Genomic DNA, 22098 nt, shown 5'->3' with positions numbered 1-22098 from the left:
ATTAGGAATTACTTAACGACCGAAGCTACAATAATATGTAAACATTTAATAATGAATGAAGTAGTAATACATCGCGCTCAGTTGGTGCGCGGTGCGCGGTGAGGCGCGCGTCTCATTAACGCGTTTGACAGTTCCACCACTTAATTGCTTAATATCAACAAATATTTACATTCTAGTACATAACTACAGGTGATCCGCCCGCGGCTTCGCCCGCTTGAACTGTATGATTATTTATTTTACATAGTAAAATACGTTCATGCTGTGATATGACGTGATTACAAATGTTTACATAAATAGTAGGCTCTGTTATTCTGATCTATAAGCTATATTTTTGTTTTTTTTTTTTTTTAAATTTATTCAGTACGTTTTAGGTGACCGTGGAGCAGGCATCCATCCTCACAAACTTTCGCTATTATAATGTTAGTAGGATCAGTAGAGTAATCACAAAATATCACGTGATTTCTGTACTTATATTTGTGAGAATGTTTAATACATGTAATTTTTTTAATATATTTTTTTATTTTATTACAGTGTACTTTTATCATATAGAGAATATATATCTGCGTTGAGTTCTGCCACTCCACACGCAATGCCTGCAGAATTCGGCAGAAAGTGGGAAACGAAGTCTTAACACGAGGTTCCTTCTGCATACCCTGTTATGTGCGGGATACAGCGTGAAGTTGATTTTATCATATGAGTAAAACATGTTAAAATAATGTTCAAAATCAGTTTAGTAATTTTAGAGTTTATCTATTACACAAAAACTACACACCAATATCACACTAGTATGACAGTAGTAGGTAGATAAATGTTTTTTTACGTTTTTCGTATACATCGTCAGTTTTAACTAATCTCGATAAAATACCCACTATTTTCATACTTTATAATGTCTTTTAAATTAGCAATATTTATAAAGACATTATCGGGCCACGTAAAGTTCAAGTAAGTTGCTATATCATCATCATCATCATCATCATCAGCCTGTCCTCGTCCACTGCTGGACATAGGGCTCTCCAATGGCACGCAACTGCACTGCACAGTACAGAAGGCGCGGCGCGCGCTTCCCGCGGCAGTCGCTCGCCGTCCGCCGCACAGCCTGGACCGCAGCATCCTCTGCCGCCGTGTTCATTCCTTCATCCTGTGACGTGTTGCAAATATTATATATATCAAATAATATGATGGTGGTTTACTGTGACAGTGTGTGAAACTCGGGGCTGCGTCGGAGAGCCGGCACCGCTCGAGGTATGTCGCGTGTGGACTGATTTAACACTTTGTTTCGTAAGTCTAGTTAAGTAACGGTTAGTTACCAATGTGGTATAAGTTATAGTTAAAATAATTATTTTTGTGATGATAATAGGTACAATTACTTTTGTGCAAGTGATTAAAAAGTGTCGTTGGCACTTGGGAAATGATTTCGATGGCTATTAAATAAAGTGGGCTATAGGATACATTAAGGAACATTGAAAGATCTCTATGAACTATAACAATGATCGTTCTAATTCCACAACTGACGAACTCATATTTCATAGAACAAGTGACTATATCTCCAGTTCTAAGCTCTCTGTGACGCGAACACTCTGTCCGTAGTAAATCTTCACAAAACAGTAAATTCTGACCCGAGAGCACTTTGACGCGGCCTTTAATACTCTCTCTGTGATAATACATTTGTTTAATTAAATTTTACTTACAATTTTCTCATATAATTAAATTTAATTCCACGTTTTTGAAGCGCTCCATATTATAACGCCGTAAAATAACGGAATGAGCTTTCATTGACATTCATAAACATTTCACTTAATAAAATGTGTTCAATCAAAATATAATTACGCTTAACGTTGCTTTTAATTGACAGGACTTTTGTTATAATTATAATACTTTTCAGTATTTATATAATTATAATAAATACACTTTTATGTTTTATTATTAATAACACTGGACTATTATAATAAATGAGCTTTAATAATATAACAGTTTCATTTGCTATTCAACATACTTCATATACGAGTATATACCAAAATACAATTAAAATTAATTTAAACAAAGTAAATTACACTTAAGTATTTTTCTTGTTGGGAAAAAAATTGCACTTAAATTTATTTTATACTTTAGATAAATATATTATACAATTTGTACCTTTGTACTTACGTACGTTACGTTCCCAGGTTCCCTCTCCCTCCCGTGCTATGTGTAACATACAGCGTGAAGGTTCACATATTCCCTCTGCGTAGAACTAACTACAACTACAAGTTAAATAACTAAAAGAAATTGAACACGGCGGTATTTTGGCATCGTTAAGAACAAAGCTTCTTATAATTATATCTGTATAATTTCATAAAATTCTGTAAACATACCTGCATTTATATACAATAAAGCTGAATAATTATATTAAATTGCTCTTCCAATGCACTCTAAAAGTAAATCTAAAATTTGTTATAAGATATATTTTCAATATTTCAAAATATAGGTTATGTTAAAAACAGGTTAATGAGGTGTCATTATATTTTGTAGAAATCCTACAGGATATATAAGTTTTGAAGTATTCATTTCTATATTATTCCTTTCGTACACTAAGCACACGTCTCGCCTTACTTTATTTAACAAGTGTAGAATTAAAATAATTTGAAATAAATGCAGGTTAGCTATACAATAGCAAAAATATATCTTTTATATTGAAAAAAAAAAAAACATCTGTAGAGTTCGTGCCGGCTCTTCTCAGCACGAGATGTCTTGAAGCTTCGTATTCATCCAATTATTCAAATTTTAATGTTAATATTGAATTCCGCACCAACCACTTACTGTGTCATATTAATAGATTTGATTGTTTTATATTTTATTATTTTAACTGTGCAATATCTGCACAAAAGCTCTGATTTTAATAATTTGGTTCTCGTATTGTATGTTTGAATAACCGTTGTTGTACATTTTAATAGAGTGGGCTTAACTAGCTTGCGTTCGAAAGCTCCTAACAAAGCTGCCTGTGACAGTCACTCACTAAGTACAATGTTGCAGTCCTGGCGCCTCTGTCTACCCTGCCTACCCTGCCTACCCTGCTCTATCGGAATACAAACAGAAAAAAAACGTTTAAGCTAAATTTACTTAAAAATACTTTTTTATAATTAAACTTATTAAAGAAAACTCGGCCAAGGGTATGTTATATATAAGTAATACGGTTTCGTCGGTTCCTTCATTTAGTATTTTTTACAAATACTTCGGTAGAAGAATTCGTACTATGTAATTCGAAAGAAATTTGTGAAACTAGTAGTATACCTAACCTAACTAAGCTTAGTGGTATGGTTTCCAAGTGACGCCAGTTCAATACCGCCTACATTTAATCCTAGATAGATAACCATATTGCACTTTACACTAAAGATAACCATACGTCGATTCAACGTGCGAATGTTTGAGTGAGCATATTTTGGATTATGTATATCCTCGTAAATATAAAGAACACATTAACTAAGTGTCTTCCCCTTAAATAGAGACAATAAGAAAAGTGCCAATGGACACAATCTTAGCATAGCATATTGTTTATTATAAAAGTAGGTTAAAATTAAATTACTCATTAGTCAACGTAATGGCTAGATCGTAATATAATATTATTAGTGTAAGTAAGTTTGTATACCCTAATAATAAATAAATAAAAAAAAAAAAAAAAATGTATATCCTAGGTTTATGAATATGATATTATATCTTAATGTATGTAATTTTGTTGTGTATAAATAAAAGACATTAGAGTTTATTTATATTTTTATTATAAAATATTTAAATTTTATAAAATAAACTTTATAAAACTTAAACATTTAGGAATCTCTCCGTCAGTTTTATAATTTGAGATATAAACTTTTTAAAATATTTTTTTTATAAACTATATAATATTAAAAACCTAAATAAATATATTTTTTTATAAATTTTCGTCTCAAAGGCACTTAGGACAGGCGCTGGACTTGTGCTCTCCACAAATAGGATTTTTACAGTTGCCGCACATAGTCTATGTCATCCTTCTAATGTTTGATGGACAAAAGGCACAATATTTTCTTATCTTTAGCTCAGTTACACCTTCGAAATCTGTGGGAGGTGGCTTTTACATCAGGGTTTTCAATCTTCAGTTGGATTTCTGCGTTGGTCCATTTTTTTATCTCCTCCACAATGTCATCAATAATAAATGTACTGAAACATTCTAAAGGCTCATAAGGGCATTTATTCGTCCGAGTGGGACCCTTTGATGTCCGTATAATATTAGCAGATGATATTCTTCCACTTGTTCTGCCTTTAGTGGCTGTCCAACGATGATCGTTTTGCCTCGAAGAGTTTGACGCTGTGGCATGACAATCGGCATACTTGCCGAAGCACTTTCAGGAGTTTCAGGGTTATTTTCAGACACATCTTTAGTATGCAATGTGTTTACTACTGGTGGACCACTCACCTCATAGTCTACAGCATCATTCTGTACTTCATATTTTAATAAATTGTCTTCAGCTTCACTGTCCGACCCCTTTAATATCTGCATCGCTCGTTTCATGCAACAACCGACTGATTTTTGCATCGTTTATACGATTATGTGACTACATGATGTTTTTTTTAGTCGTGAGCTGTAACAAGTAAAAAAAAAAAGTACATTTATTCTGAAAAAAGTCTTAATAACACATTTTCCTAAAAATCTAAAAACTAACACTAAAGATAACCATACGTCATTTCGACGTAAGGTAGGTAAATATTGACGAAAGTATTGCACTTACCGGAGGGATACGGGTGTGTCCTGCAAGCTCCGATGGCCAAATGAGTTGACAGGAACGGCCAGTTTAGTGACGCGAAAAACAAACGAGTTATATCAATTTTTCAAAATCGATTACGTCGATTCGACGTAGGTTATCTATCTAGGGTTAAATCACATACGTTAATTAAAAAAATTAAATATAAAAAAAGCTGTTTTGTCTATTTATGGTCAAACATTTGAACATTTTGATACATCGTGGTGCAGTTCAGACGTGGCAACTGAACACGACGTGGTGATGGTGAAGATGAATTATTGATGATAGGAATGATTGAAGGGTGAACATTTACATTTATAGCATAGACAGTTCTCCGGTTCGCTTAAACGGAGCGTAATAGGACGGTGATACTATCTCATTACTTGTTAGGGAGGGCACCTTTAGTCGTCTAGGCGCTTTTATATGTCGTACTAATATAATATTAAGCCGTTGAGGCTATCAAGGCGCAGCGGAACAGTATCTGACTGTAAATGAATTTCGTGGATTCAATTTTATTTCAGTGTAATAACTTATTTACGTTTCTTTTATTGGATCGGCTGAAAGTTTTGTTTTCAAAATATGGATATAGATTTTTATGATGATAATGTTATTATACAAAAAATAACTCAGATTAGTAAGTAAAGAATTTAGTAATTTAGGCAAGCGAAGTCGCGAGCAAGGGTCTAGTAATTTAATAAATAATAAAAACAGTAATAGTAAAAGAGTTTAGAACGACTTATCACGTAATAATAAATAAATAAATATATAATAAATATATTATAAATATCGTAATACAATATAATGTAGGCTTCCTCTGCCTACCCTGCTGTATACAGCGTATAGCTAAGTAACGAATGCAAAAAAATATAACAACTAATAAAAAAAACTTAGTAATCTCCGTATTATTTTCCTTACATCAATCACCTGTCCAATGAAATTTCCTTTGAAATAAATAAATTCCAAATCTAATTTGCTTTATCATTTGTTTCATTTGTATGAGTGCTGTTATTGTTTTCTAGAGACTTAACTTTCAAAGTCCATTCTCTATATTAAATAATAATAGGCAGAGGGAATCTAGTGTTAAGACACTCCTTCCACATTTACTAAAAATAATACGTTAAAACTTAATGTCGTAATATTAGATTTTCCTTTGCTGATGTGTTATACTAAGAAGGTGCTTAGTAATAAAACGCTAACCGTATTTTTATATAGATAGTGGTCGTCCGTGAGTTTAGAAATTTCGAAAAATCCCCTCTTAATGCTTCCTTAATATCCCTAAGGAACATACATATCAAATTTCAATGTTCTACGCCGCATAACGTCGGCTTTGAGTAACGGAAGACTTTTTATTTAGAGATATATAAAAACAAAAAGAAAAACATTTATTTGTGTCTTAATATTTAAACTTCTGAACATTTATATAAAGTAGAAATAGGTCTTGTATACATACATTAAATAAATTGTATTCATCTTTTCTTTAGGAAACTTTCGTTTTGAATACGAAAGCTGAAGGATCTAAGAGTCATTACTATAATAAAAGAAAAGAGCTCGGCACAGACACTGCTAATGGAGACTAACGCAGGCTCATCCGATTTTATAATTTAAACGAGACTTAGCTCCTTTTGTAAGGCAACACTCACCAAATAAGACGGCGTTAGTAGGCAAGCGACACTTCTTTATCGACGTATGCAAGAAATCTTATAGCAGTGTTAAAGAATAAACGTCTCAAATTGTCTCATTTCCTCTCACTTCGGACGATTATATTGTTTTCCTTTTCTGTTTAAAGGATTACTCTAGTTGACTTTTTAATTAAAAAATAATTATTATTAGTAGAATTCGCGCTTGAATTTATAATTGATATACCTGATTGTTGATGATCACGAGTTAGAGGTCAGTCGACTGGAAGGTACTCTGCTGGTTGCCTTCGCGCTTTACAGAACCCACGACCGTCACACCCTTGTGCCGTTGCGCCGCGACGGTCTCAATGACTTATAAAGGAATATGAAACTTACAATAAAATGACACTCTCTATGAGACAGTGATTAATCACTCCCATACAAGAACTATATTTATATAATAATATTAAAAAAAAATCTATCCTTATTAAAGATAGAAATTGAAAATTGAAAAAAGCGTAAAGCTACTTATACATGCTTGCTGCTTGCTAACATCTTAGCAACTAATATATAAAGCCTATTATGACGTAAATAACACACAATTTTAATAATCCGTTACAGTAATATTTATTATCGATATTGTACTCGTATTGTATTTACTTAATGAGCCGACCCACAGATGAATGCAGCTCAATAATTGGGCAATAAAAGGTCTCTATCATATATCGTGATTATCCCGAGTTGATCTCGTTAACGAACTACTAGCTTCAGGGAGGAAAATATTTTTCTTAATATATTTTTCCTTTATTCGTTACTCGTACATGACTCGATTCGAAAGCAACTAGTATTAGTTTTTGTTTGTTAATGGTAATGTCCGTATGTTTTCGTTCATTGTATACTTAGTTTTCAAAATAATTAGGAAAATAATTTATAGCTATAAAAACATCTTCAAGTCTACAGCCTCTTGATAGATGAAAATTATGATGAAAATTATATTACTAAGTCTACTGTATTTTCACGAAACAGCAAATAGTCCTGCACATAGCAAGCTAGGCAGAAGGAACCTGGAAACCTGGTGTTAAGACACTCGTTCCCATTCAAACACTTCCGTTCCCCACTTTCCGCTTATATTATCTGTTAAGTGGCGGAACTCAACGCCGGGCTTTCTGTAAAATATTATTATGAAAGTTTTAAAATTTTATAAACATAAAAAATATTAACTTAGAAAAAAGCTCTCCGTCCTTTACCTTTTCTCTATATATTTTCCTATGTTAAATTATTTTTCTAATATGTATAAAGTTGTTTAGTATAACATTTTTTTTGGTAGGGACATTCCATTTAAAAACAACAACATTTAACAAAAAAGTTGAAATTTGACACGTAAAGACTGACGTACTTTTGGGAGTTAAGGAGAGCACTAAAACAAGATTTCCCGAAATAATTTCGACACAAACAACGTTGCGAGCGACCGGCACTATACACTACTTTATATTATAATCATCGCAAAAAAATATATATCTCCTGAAACTACAACAAAACACCCAATCTCGCAAAATTCAAAAGGCTGAATATTAATAAATATACGAATCCAATGATAAGATCCAATTGTCATACGTTAGTCCTTCGCGTAGTGCTTTACTTTTGATGACAATACTGTGAAGGCAGAGCCGCGTCCCCGGGCTGATTCGATAATGAACTACTATACGACTATTTCAATACGACTAGTTCCGAATAAATGAGATCATATACTGTTAGCCTTTTGTTATATCTAATATGTATTTGAAAGCTTAACTTTATTCCGAGAGGCTACTAACAAGTTGTTTTGTAAAAAGAGAAAGTAGAACGCTAATATTTCAGCTGTGCTTGTGTTATCTTCAGGGCCTGCACCAGCAGCCATTATAAGCAAACAATATACTTACTACAAGCACTATTATAAATCAATATTTATTTTTTTCGGAAAAGAGACTGTACTTGTAGAAAAACTATTTCAAATTTTATTTTAAAAAGTAAAATAAAAAAATAGTTTCTCATATTTTCCTGCATAACAGGGTAAAGGGAACTTCGTGTTAAAATGTCACTTTCCATTCAATTTTCGAGACATTGCGTGTCAAGTGGCGTAACTCAACGCCACGTTTTACCTACTAGATAAAATTTTACAAATTACAACATATTTAGTAACTGAACATTTCTAAACTTACAGATCAGATATTTTATAAATAATGTACATATGTCGAATTGATGAGCCCGTACTTACCTTAGTTAAATAAGGATATTATGTTACATTTAAAACATCAAAAATCCTCGTTTACACGAACATGTTGTTTATTCGGGTCGCTCGGTACATTTAACAATATTTAAAGGATAAATAAAAACATGTAAAGATCTATCTCGAGACACCAAAATTTTATTACTTTTGTATATCCTATATTATTTTATTTCGGCTGATACCAGTCGTGGCACAGGAACACAAGCGTGCAACTGTAAACACGGCAGGTTGCGTGTTCGATTCTCACTCAAGGAAAGTAAATATTAAATATTTTCATTTGTTTGCTCTGGTGTCGAGGCAAAACCCGGCGTTGAGCTCGGCCACTTAACACGCAATACTTCAGGATTTACAAAAATGGAGAATGGAATGTCATAATGCTAGGTTACTTCTGCCTATCCCGATGTATACGTGAAGCTAAAAAACGATAAGTTATTCTGCGATGGTCATAGTTCAAACTTATTTCTAATGGCAGAACTCAACGCCATGCTACCAGATAGTAAAAATTAAAATATACATTACTGTTCACACCGTGGTTGTGTGCCGCGACGACATCAACCCACAAACCTATTAGTATTTCCACAGCAATACTTCATACGTTCTCAGCTCGTCTTGTCCTCGAACTGCCGTAAAGTAAGAGTGGTCGCCCTAACTCATCCCGAACACCCTTTTCCGCGTGATATAAATATTATTTACACCAAAACTCCCCTTCCCATTATACGAGGAGGTACGGGTGCCTCCTAGCGGTCTACTGTAGCGACACTATTGCTTCGGCTTTCTAAATATTTAAAGAGATAAGCAAAATGCTTGGACCATTAACCTTACCTTTCTTCCGGGGAAAGGAAATGTAAGGTGGTATCTTGACTGAGGGTCCTTGTATTAAATCATGTGTGCTTTATGTTTTAAATAAATTTGTATATTGAATCATATCTTACTAATATTGTCTGTGAGGATGGACGTTAATTCTACTTCCACATAAAGACTAATGAACGGAAACTATACGATAATATACAAGTAGTTTATATATCAGAGCAGCACAGCGGCTACAAGGTATACAGTATGTACGAGCACGAGGGGAGCTGCTGGGGGGCGCTAGTGATCTATAAATAACTTGATATAAGATATATACATAATGGTCGGGTACAATATGGTCTCATTGGTTTAAACTTTACGATTGTTGTTTCGAGAAATGATTATATCATAGACAAAGTCCGATCATAAATTTCCCTATATAACACGTAATGTCTCGAATACGGGGAATGGAGTGTCTTAAAATTAGGCTCTCTACCTACTCTGCTATGCAGGAAAAATCTAAAAGCTAGGAGGAATCATGAAGTGTTCAATGGAACACGTAATGCTTTTGAGTGCCCTAACACTATTTTCTTTTGCCTACTTCGTTATATGAAGAATAAGTGTTAAGAAGTGGATAAGTGTGAAGCTTAAAATACATATTCCTTTGAGGCTGTCGTGGCTCAGCGGAACAACGTCTCACTACAAACGTGACGATTGTTGGTTCATTTCCTCGCTCTGCTAATACATGTATGACAAAGCGCGGCGTCGAATCCCGCTGCTCAACACGCAAAATTTCGCAAATTGGGCACAGAGTGTTGTAACACTAAGGCCCCTCGCTCTATCCTGCTCTATGTGGGATACAGCGTGAAGCTAAAAACATATTTCGAAGGTTAAAGTATCGGTTTCTATAGATCTGTGAGTATTCATAATTTACTCGAGTATTATTTTGAATGAGAAACGCGAGATAAAAATAGAAATAATAATTATGAACGTTACGTTCACAACTTTCATACCGTAATATTAATTTTAAAGGGCACTTGAACGAAATATATTTTGAAAAACGGTGAATTATTTCTCTAAAATAACAGCGTGTACAGTGTAAGCGTTGTTTGCTAACGGTACCGATGCAGTACAATTTAAAATACCTTACTATTTAAGTATGGGTATGGGTTCAATACCCGCTCAGAACATTTCGTTTAAGTTGGCTGCGCTGGCCAGCTGTGAGCACCATCCGTTACCCTTACCTTCTTTCCACTCAATTTTGGAGACATTGCGTTTTGAGTGGCGATACAACGCGGCAATATGTCTTGTTACCAGAGCATGGAAATACAGTCAGGCAGAAAGCGGCATATCTATATATAAGAAAAGGACTTGTCCTCACTGACTGAGGTAAGACGCACGCACAGCCGTAACCGCTGTGCGTAGGAACGTGGAATTTGGACAGATATTTACTTTCGTAATTTGGACATCCACTAAGAAGGGATTTTGAAAAATTTTTACCCTAAAGGGATGAAATAGGGGTTCAAAGTTTGTATGGAAAAAAAAATAAATCGGCACCGATTTTTATAAAATTTGAAATTTAGATTTTTAAAAGTATTTAATTGAACACGTGTTTCATCGTTTTCTAGAATTCTCCCCCTAAGGGTGCAAATAAGGGGTTGAAAGTTTGTATGGAAAAATCTTTAAAACGCCACCGATTATTATATTTTTTTTAATTTAGACTCTTAAAAATATTTAATTGAACAGGTGTTTCATGGTTTTCTAGAATTCACCCCCTAAGGGTGCAAATAAGGAGTTGAAAGTTTGTATGGAAAAATCTTTAAATCGCCACCGATTTTTATAAAATTTGAAATTTAGACTCTTAAAAATATTTCATTGATCATAAGTTTCGTGGTTTATTTTAATTTATCCCCTAGGGGTGTAAATAAGGTGTTGAAAGTTTATATAGAAAAATCTTTAAATCGCCACAGATTTTTATAAAATTTGAAATTGAGATTCTTAAAAATATTTTATTGAACACGTGTTTCAAAGTTTATTAGAATTCACCCCTAAGCAATAAGCAAGCGAAGCTGCGCGCGTCCGCTAGTCTATATATAAGACTTTTCTATTACTAAGTGACTAAGAGACTGGGAGTCTGAGGGAGTACTAAGAGTAAATTCTGAAAATACTTACGAGAAAAAAAAACAGAATTTTCTATAACTTTATCATGTGATAAAGTTTACACAAACAAACGAGAGACCACTAGTGGTACATATTGGTTTAAAAAATATTAAAAACTAAGCCTGAAACTTATAAAACAATGCTTCCAGAAACACATTTCTACAATATAGAACTAGAGGTTCAGGCCGAGAACTAATCTTGCTTAATCTCCTTTCATTTTTCGGTCACACGTCGTTGTTACTGAAAAGTTAAACGGAATTGAAAGGAAATATCCTTTCAAAGAACAAATGTCCAATATTCTATTATATATAAAGCCTACTCAAGATTGATTTCACCTTATATCCCATATATAAACGGACTTGAAGTGGAAATCACTCTACGCGGCGTAGGACGCTGAAATGTAGCATATGTGACACATGGGATCACTAAGATAGGATTTCCCAAATTTCCTACATATATGCTAAGAATTATATTTTAATTTAAAACGAATATTTTTGTATTGAAATGTTAAGGAGACAGTAGGTATGACAATTAATACTTTTTTCTTCTACGAAACAAAAGTACCAACAATATAATTACTGTGTTCGAGTATCTAAAGTAATGCGTGGAACACACACACACCCCGCCGCCGTCGCGCCCCGCCCCCCCGCGCACTGAGTCTTAATGGCTATAACACGTCGCGGTATTAATTGGGTAAAGTTTAAAAATATGTGTTTTCTCTAACACGGGTTCCGTTAAGCGATTCTATAATTTAGAGGATTACCGGAACGATCACGGTGAGCTTTGCTTATTGTCATTTCAATATGTTTGCTTATTATGAACTGTTATAGTAGGGGCGGCGAAGAGGGGACTTTGTGGAGTCATTCGAGCGCATCAGATTAAGATACTGGGGATTCCTTGTACTCGGTTACGTACTTCCACCAAATATGAGCTTCCTATGTATTGCCGTGCGTCTAGGATAAAGGATCAGATTAGTAAAAAAAAATTGATCATCGGACATTCTCGAGCGCGTCAGATTAAGATAGGGTAAGTTAGTTACATACTAAATCGTGTGTATTCCACTAATCTGACAATTTGAGAGTGACGCAAAGGAGGGAGAGGGCTCCAAAGTTGTAAAAAAAAAACGTTATCTGGACATTCTCGAGCGTGGCTAATTTTTTTTTTATTTTGAAGGGAATCATTCAAGGATTATGAAAAACATATAATCTGACAAATTCCACAAACCGAAGTAATAGAAATTGATTGATAAAGTTTAATATACCTAAGAATTGCATATATTCCTCTCACCGTATTTCTATTCCTATCGCACTCTTTTTTTATTTATTGGTCCCTAACTCATCAATGAAGATGATAAATTAAAAAAAATACTTGAAAAAAAATATTTTTTTTTGTACTTTTTTTTTATAAATACAAGTATTCTATTTCAAACATACATTCTTTTAGTTACATTCTATTTCTTGAGCTTTTCTATTGATTGCGTTCAATGAATAAAAAAATTGAGGCCAGTCGTGGCGCAGTGGCACAAAGTGTGACAGTAAAACAGACTGGTTGTGGGTTCAATCTCCATTCCAGGAGATGAAATATTTATTGAAATTTATATTTCCATTTCTTCGCTCTGGTGTCGAGGCAAAACAGTGACGTTAAGTGCTGCTACTCAACACTCAATGCCTTCAAAATTTGGTAGAAAGTGGGGAACAGAGTGTCTTAACCTTAGGTTCCTTCTGCCTACCCTGCTGTGTGCGGGATACAACGTAAAGCTGACTTGTTTCTTGTATTGGTTTAAAAAAATATTAATAATTGTCAGATTAAGCAAGTCCCTTCAGATAATCGTCTGATTTTGAGATATCACGTCTAGGGCATGAAGATGAACCATATATATTTTAATCTGACGCGCTCGAGTATTTCAAGATGACGATTTTTTTTGCATTTTCAAACAACGATTACGAGCTTGCGTCACATCCAAATCGTCAGATTATTACATAAGAGCTTCTTTTTAGGTTCACTTAACACCCCCTTAGAAAATCTGACGCGCTCGATAATATATTTTTTTTTGCCATTTTTAACTCTTACGTACGACCACCTCCACCACGGAAACTGTCAGATTAACATATTTTCATGCTTAAGAAGACGTAGGCAATTGATGATATGAATATCTGACGCGCTCGAGTATGTCCATGGAACAGTTTTTTTTTACATTTTTGAAAATCTATAACCCCTCAACCCACCGGTGAAACGAAATTTTTTATATGACTTTTTTTCTTGTTATCATCTAAGCTTCGCAACCCGATAGGTCTCCATGACGCTCGAGTGACTCCACAGTTTGCTGCTTCGCCTCCCTAACTATTATTCCCAGGGGCAGTGACAATATATATTTTGAAAATATATTACAAATAGGACGTAGCTGAACTCATGAGATTTTCGCTTTCTAAACAAAATGTATTGAGGCCGTCCGTCCGTCGTGTGGTAGCTGCACGTCTTCGCAGTCGTCTTACAGTAAATGCGACGGTTGTACGTCAACTATTTTCATATCCCCGCTTTGGTAACAAGACAAACCGCAGCGTTGAGTTATACTATAGTAAACGTAATGTCTCGAAAATTGGGCGGTGCGTGGGGAACGGTCTTCCCTATAATCTCTGTCTACTTCGCCACAAGCCGTGAAGCCAAATATATAATATAAGCTATTGTACCAAATCTAAACCAGCAAACCGTCTCCCGTTCGCCGCCTCGTCAGGCTCTCACGAACTTTATTAAGCATAAACTGGCGACTTAATAAAACGTAGGCCCGGCTCGGCTCGTGCTCCGCAGATGCAAGGACGATTTCATTCCCATCACGTAGCAACGTGATAAACTGTGATATCTGAGACGCTGAGATTGTTACGGAATCCGGTAAACGGATAGTAGAGCTCTTCTCATTTTAGTACTGGCATTTTTTATTGTTAAGTCTGCCTAGAATGAGTCATTTGCTATTACATGATGGTAGTTTTTTTGCTAGATTAATATCGTAGCTAAAACATTGGCAAATCTAAATAGTGAAGTTTTAATTAAGAAAATAGTATTCGTATGAATCTAATATCAGGATAGATAATGTAACGATAATGTTGGAATAAGAAATATTTTTTCCATAAAAACCTGTTCTAGTAATAAAATATTATATTATACTTGAATGAAAGCTAAAACCATGTCGTGTCTGCCGCAGCGGCCATCGTAGCGCACGTATGTACGCGCGGTAGTGATACAGCACTTGGCTGCAGACGGGATGGTTGTGGATTCGATCCCGATTCGAGGGAATGGTAACACACTGGCGGCGCAGCGTTAAGTTCCATCACTCAACAATGTTCCGAAAATTGTATATGACACATGAACTAAGTGCTAATGCAGGTGAAGCAACTTTGAAAGCAGATTGTTTTCTTGATCAATGGACTATTTAATACATACAAGTTTTTTATTTGTAATTATATAATTAGACAGGTTGTGGGTTCGATTACTACTCGAGGAAATAAAATATTTAATATTTTGATATCCTCGCTCTGGCAACGAGTCTAAGTATAGCGTTGAGTTCCTATACTTAACGCCCATTATCTCCAGGATGCGGCGCAAAGTAGGGAATAGAAGTGCCTTAATGGGACTTTTTTTAAAAAAATAAAAACTAAACAAATTTAGCTGCTGATGCCTTCCTAAATCAGATACTGAGTTGAATGTGAAAGCTTGTAATTTCATTTATTACATAGAAGAACAGATTTTAGTGCCTTTAAGAGCTAACGTTAATTTATTAAGAGAAGTGAAATTCATCATCATAAAAAGATGATAATATCTTGAAATATTATTTTTTTTACAGCTTCATGATTTTTCAGTAAAGTTGTAATATTTTACGTGGAATTGACAATAGTGGATTGTGAATACAATAAACACATATTTGGCTTGATTACAATACTTTGTACAAGATACACCAATTCAAATCCTATTATGTTCAGTTATTATACTACAATTCATTAATTTTAAATTGGGGATATCTTATTTGAAGGTCGTGTGTGACTTTCGACGCAACGGTTGTGTATTCCCTCACTCGGAGGAATTATTTATTTAGCATGTTTATTTTCTCGCTCTGCTAATAAGACAAAGTGCAGCGTTGAGTTCCGCCACTTAAGACATAATGTCTCAAAAATTCTCCAGAAAGTGGAGAACAACTACCCTAATGTTAGATTTTCTCTGCCTACTCTGCTAAGTGCCAATCAGACTCTCCCACCGAGACTTCCGTACCAATTTCAGGATGGTAGGTCAGCTGGAAGTACACTTATAAAAGTTGACAAAATAAAGTTTGCGGGCATGTGCACTTATTTTATGCGAAATGAAATATAAATATAAGTTTGTAGTTTGTTTTCTATGGAATACCTATAAATTTGGACGTTGCTTCGTACAAAATTCCAAGAATCTGAATTTCCGGGAAGTCATACAGGTTTTGATTCCCTTGCTTGTTCATAAACAGCTGTACCTCGTGATTGCGTAGGCTTAGTTTCATTTTTCACAGCTCTATGGGAAACTAAACCTGAGCATTGTATATAAATTTCAGCTTGATATCTCTGCTTGCTCTTGAGAAAAAGGGCCACGACAGACGGACGGACGGACAAAGTGATATAAAGAGTTCCGTTTTCTTTCTTTCGATGTACGGAACCCTAAAAAGGCACAATAGGTAATTTAAGTTCTGAATAATAGAAACGTTAGCAGAACCCGATGTCTAATAAAGTAGTCAGGCCTTAACCCACACTCATCTACCGGCCGCTAGTTAGCGAGTGCCCGCCCCCGCCCCCGCCCCCGCCGCCGCTGTGATCACGCGCGCACGTCGACCTGAGATTACTTGTGTGACATTTGCTTGCAGTTACGTTGCAGTTACTTCGGAGATCTACATTTTACCTACATCTAACGAAAACGTAGTACGTACGTAGCCCAAAAAACCATCCTTTAAAGTGACTCCTCTAAGGGCACGATTCGAGATTCGATACACATGCCTTGTACGTGGTCGCGCGTAACGCAATTTAGTGTGTGCACTCGTATTCAGAGAAATAGATCGACATACTCCAGTGTTTTAGAAAAAAAATAAGAAAAAATAATAGAAATATAACTAAATATCATGACAATTCAGAATAAGTATGAATACAGACTAATATTTAGTTTGATTTGTAATTTTATTCATAAGCTTGAGAAAAAAAGAACAGAGACCGTCGTGGTGCAGCGGTGTAGAGTCTGACTGTAAGCGTGTCGGTTGTGGGTTCGATTGTCACTCGGGGGGATGAAATAATTTAATCCTCGCTCTGGTAACAGGACAAAACCGCGCACATAACACCCAATATCTCCAAAATCAGGCGGAAACATACAACTAAGTATTTTTCCACCGGCGCAGGACATGTGCCTTAGTAATATTATCAACTTCTACGACCCCATAATCATCAAAGACCCCATACCATACAAATTTTATTTGAATATCAAAATCACGTTATTCTGGCTGACAAATTAGTTTATAGTGAAGCTAGTTTACAGTGGATTAATCTCACCAGCTAAGTAGGGCAGTTTTTGTGCAACGGATACGTAATGAAAATACAACCCCATATTGCTCTACACTGCCCCCTCCAGCCCCCTTCATCCCGTACAGCCCCGTACAGCCCCGTATAGCCCCCGGTATAATCGGGCAAGTGCACTCGGCATTTATCAACAGCGCAATGTTGCGCAATTTTTCACTTCTGTGCGTTATAAATGAGTCCAGCTTAATGAGGTTATAAAATTTGTGAAATAATGGACGGATGCGTATAATAATAATTTTGATATTTACAATAAATTGACCGACTGCACTGACTGAACACGATGCTTGTGAGTTCAAATACCGTATGATAAATAATTAGCATGGTTTTCCACATTTCATTTATTTTAACAAATAGTTTACACAGTAGCAACGGCCACTTTTCCCATCACATTTATTTCGATAGCAACTAAATACATATATTATAATTTCACATATATCCAAGCAATTAAAAAAATAAGTCACGACGTACTTTAATACCGTTGTTGTTATTGTAGTGTGTTAAGATACTCCATCCCCTCAAATTCCATCCCGTTGCGCAATATTTCTGAGACATTGCGCGTTAAGTGGCGAAACTCAAGATCGCGTTTTGTCGTGTTACCAGAACTAAATGAGAACCATCGTGTTTGCAGACAGACGCTATGCCCTAAAAATAATAATAAAATATAAAAAAATAAAGTTAGGCAAGATAATATTATATACCCAGTAGCCAAGTGACTGCTCTATCCCGAGAACATTGTGTTATCTGCTCTCCTATCAACAACAATGTATGACCGCTAGAGACACGCCGGTCACGTCCACACCGCTCTGGCGTATCGCTTCGAATTAAAACTACTTTCTAACTATACAAAACTCGATTATTTACTCTTTGGTTATTAATTAGGGTTTCTTTTGTTATAATATAGCACAGCTCCTAGATTTGTGCTTTTGCTGTAGTTGGGTATATTTTTCGTGACGTAGTTCGAATATGTCCTTTGAGAGTTTTTGTGAGTTCAATCCCCACTCGGGGAACGATTCCATTCCAATTCCATTGAAATTATTTCCATTTACGGTTTTGAACTACTCCACGTACAATGTCTCAAAAATGAACGATGTGTCTTAACAATAGATTCTTTCTTTCTACCCTTCTATGCCGCTGTTCTTGTTTTTGTAAAGTTCTTAATTTTGCTTTTCTTCATTGCATGAAACGCCCAAAACGTCCATTTCCTATTTTTTTTTATTTATCTTTTCATAAAAAGTATTTTATTTTTTGACTTGTTGTTGTGTTTAGAATTGATTGGGTTTCAAAATTAACTACGTTTCGTCTGATCAATACTTTAAATATAAGAATATAATAAACTTAAATTGTACATTTATTTCATACTTATTTAAACATTTAAATGAGTGGCATCTACAAGTACACATACAACATACGGCAACAGTAGCGAGCGCACTTGTATTACGAACACTTGTTTGTTCAACTCTCATCCCCTCACGGTTCTCATCGACTGATCTGTTCGAGAGCGAGTTTACCTTAATTACCTTTATTTAAATTATTCAGTTATTTAAATTCAATCAATCATGTTCAATCATTTAATTTTGAGCCGTAAAACTCGCTTTTGGGAAAAAAGTAAATTTCATCGAAAATTTGTTGGACTTTCCTTGTTTCGTCATGTGGGATTGGCAGATTTTAAAGCTAAATCACGTTTTAGAAATACTCACGCAGATCAAACTCTTTTTTTGTAGATTCACGACTTATCCCTAGCAGAGTAGCTAGAGAGAACGGAGGCATATACGCCCTCTAGGATAAGGATCCTCATACTTTTTACATGATCACCCTATAGGGTGCATAGCATGGACCACACTCAAAGGTTAACCCTTGCAAACGGCAAGCAGAGGGAACCTAGTGTTAAGACACTCCGTTAAGTCAGCCGCAAGGGTCCGCTTACATTGTACCGAGGCAGTATCTTTCATATTTTTTTCTTCAAAACCATTTCCAATTAGTCTCTTGGGTGGACATAACCAACAATCATCATTTGTCAGCGACATACTTTTTAATGATACTACGATGGTATTTATGACCGAATTATTAAATAAACAAAAGATAAAGAGTCAACTTAGGCATATTAAAATGATTTTACAGCTTTTCAACAGTTAATTATGCCAATAAAAAGGTAAATTGATAGTTATTTTATCTCGTTATAATTAAACTGCAATAATATTATTAATAACAAAATTTAATTTATTATTATGTGAGTAATCAATCATCTGCAGATCCAATTACGGGAGAAAATTAAAATTTTAATTATGTCATTTGTATGAATTCATTCGAAGTAATTATTTTATTTATTAGACTTAAACGTGTAAAGGAGAGTTTATTCTGAAGTATACCTCATTAAACGTAATATTAAAATACCGCGGTTCGATTACGTATTTGCATACAATGATTGTAGATTCGCATTTTACTCCGACACATGTTGGACGTGTGACGTTTTACCTCATAATTATACAAAAACATGAGTATTTCTTAATTATTGGGGCCGCCGGCGCCGGGGTGGAGTGGTACATGTTCGCACTGTAAGCGCGGCTGTTTTGAGTGCGATTCTCACTTGAGAGAATGAATGAATTATTTTCAATTCCTCGCTTCAGTATGAATACAAAGCGTGGCGCTAAGTGTCGTCACGCTTTGTCGTGAGAGCGGTGCATGCGGAACAAACCTCTGGCTACCGTGCTATACAGGGATGAGGTACAGTGTGAGGTACAGTGTGTTTTCTTAAACAAAACATAAAAACGAGCATTACTATATTGAAAAGGTCAATTACCACAATTTCCTTGTTCAATCTATTAACGGTGATCGTGCGCGGGAAGCGCAGTGTCTTAACACTACACTTCTTTGTACCTTCCCTGTTATAAGCGGGATACAGCGTGAGCTAACAAAAAAATTTTTTTTAGGGTTCCGTACACTTTAAGGAAAAAAAGGAACCCTTATAAGATCATTTCGTTGTCTATTTGTCTGTCTGTCTGTCAAGAGCCTTTATCTCAGGAACGCTTGGAGATATCCAGTTGAAATTTAAACCAAATACCTAGATCTACGGCCTCACGATTTCAAAAAACGTATTTCTATATTTAATTAAAAAAAAGATATAGCCGTTTATATAGCAAAAATAAATAAAAAACACAACAAATCGCTTAAAAACGTCAATTACCTCAATTTCCGCGTTCAATCTATCAACGGTTATCGATTGATGTCGACAGAATGGTTTAAGGGGATGTCTTATAATACCGAAGCAAACAGATCAGCGCGCGGAGGCTCCCGGCCGGGGGGGGGGGGGAGTAGGGGGTAAGTGAAGGGTAAATTGCCGACAGATCGGCACCCACTGCCATGTAACACATGTCGCGTGTGCTGTAAGATAATCTGCAGATAAATTAAACGACGATCAGAGGCTTTCATTAGTTAATACTTGTATATACCCACACATGTACTATATGAACATGACGGTTGTGTTTTAGATTTCCAGTGGAGGGAAGGGATAGTTTTCATTTCCTCACTCCGGTAACATTATACAATGTGGCGTTGAGTTCCGCCACTCAAGACGCATATTTTGAATATTCAGCGGTGGGAAACGAAGTGTTCCAACTGCCTACCCTGCTGTATACAGGTGCCAGTTAAAATTGGAAAAGTTTTACTTTAGTGAACATGTGTGTTTTTTAGAGTTAACTGACAGATCCTAGTGACATGTCACTCTGTGTTCTATTTTCTAACGTTCTTTCTAGTTATAAATTTCCTCAAGTGGACATCAAACCTACAATCACATAAAAGTTTCTTTAAAAAAACATCTGTCAATTCTTTAAAACTATAGAAAAATAACACAAACTTCAAATTATAAAGCATATTATATTTAAAATATTTAAAAATAACTGATTTTAGTGTAGGATATGATTAAAAATCGAGATCGAACCACTCCACTTGACACCCCGTCTCGCAGAAATGAGCAATCACCGACCTATTGAAACTAAGATCTGTTTGACTTGGACACCAATAAATTAATTTTCGAATATAACTCGACGAGGACGAGCTGGTTCTGTATAACCCACCTCACAGACTTCTAACGTTTGATTTATTAAGAGAAGTTAATTTACAAATAATTATTAAGATAGCAAATTAATAAGTCAGTAAGTAAGACCGTCGCAACGTCGCAACTTACGGTTGTGTCTCTGGCGAGTCTCGCCACCCAGCGCACGATCAGGAAAGTGAAGAATAGAGTGTCTTGACACTAAGTTCTGTTTACTTTACATATTTTGATTACATTTAAATTATTTTCCTATAAACTGAAGGAATCTAGATCTTGAGGCCGTGTTTTGTCTTGTTACCAAAACGCATGAAAATAATTCACACATTTCCCCGAGTGGGATTTGACCCTACAACCGTCGCGTTGACAATCAAATGCTATGTCGCTACTTTACGAAAAACTTCATACTATATTAAGGCTAAGGCTAAAAATGAATGTAATTAACATTTTTAAATAAAAGTAATAAACTTAGATAACAGTTGACACCTACATGTCAATATTTATATATAAGTAGCTGTCGTCAGTAGTAATTAAAGAGACGGTCGACGGTGAAAGACTAACTCGCACGTCGAAGACCAAGCCGCGTTCAAATTGAATTTACACTCATTATACAAATTGGGCAGATTGTCACTTTGTTCCCGTACATACATGTACTACATGTACACTGGTACGTATTTGTTATCTAATTCTGAAGGTCCTCTAATAAAATAATTCAATCATGTAATTGGTCTTTGCTGTATTTTATTAAGTGTTGTATAATCTAAATGTATTTACTCCTAATTTAAATATACACGAGTATATTTAATTTTTTATATTTTTTATCGGCGTTGAGTTCCGTAACTTAACTTGCAGTGCCTCGACAATTAGGCGGTGTGTGGGGAACAGTGCGTCTTAACACTAG

General features: G+C 35.2%; 1 protein-coding gene across 2 annotated transcripts in view; it reads left to right on the top strand.

The window, feature by feature from the left end:
- The first annotated feature begins 1088 nt into the window (after positions 1 to 1088).
- LOC146541823 (neuroligin-4, X-linked-like) overlaps positions 1089 to 22098 on the top strand; it is a 107648-nt gene continuing 86638 nt past the window's right edge. For both annotated transcript variants that reach the window (XM_085194311.1, XM_085194322.1), the window contains exon 1: positions 1089 to 1242. The gene's annotated coding sequence lies outside the window, so the exon portion shown is untranslated. The remainder of the gene's footprint in view (positions 1243 to 22098) is intronic.

This window comes from Heliconius melpomene, chromosome 1 (genome assembly GCF_056956725.1).
Source record: "Heliconius melpomene rosina isolate 202511_hmr_F chromosome 1, ASM5695672v1, whole genome shotgun sequence".
In the NCBI taxonomy this organism is placed as follows: Eukaryota; Metazoa; Arthropoda; class Insecta; order Lepidoptera; family Nymphalidae; genus Heliconius; species Heliconius melpomene.
This window is presented reverse-complemented; position numbering and strand designations above follow the sequence as displayed.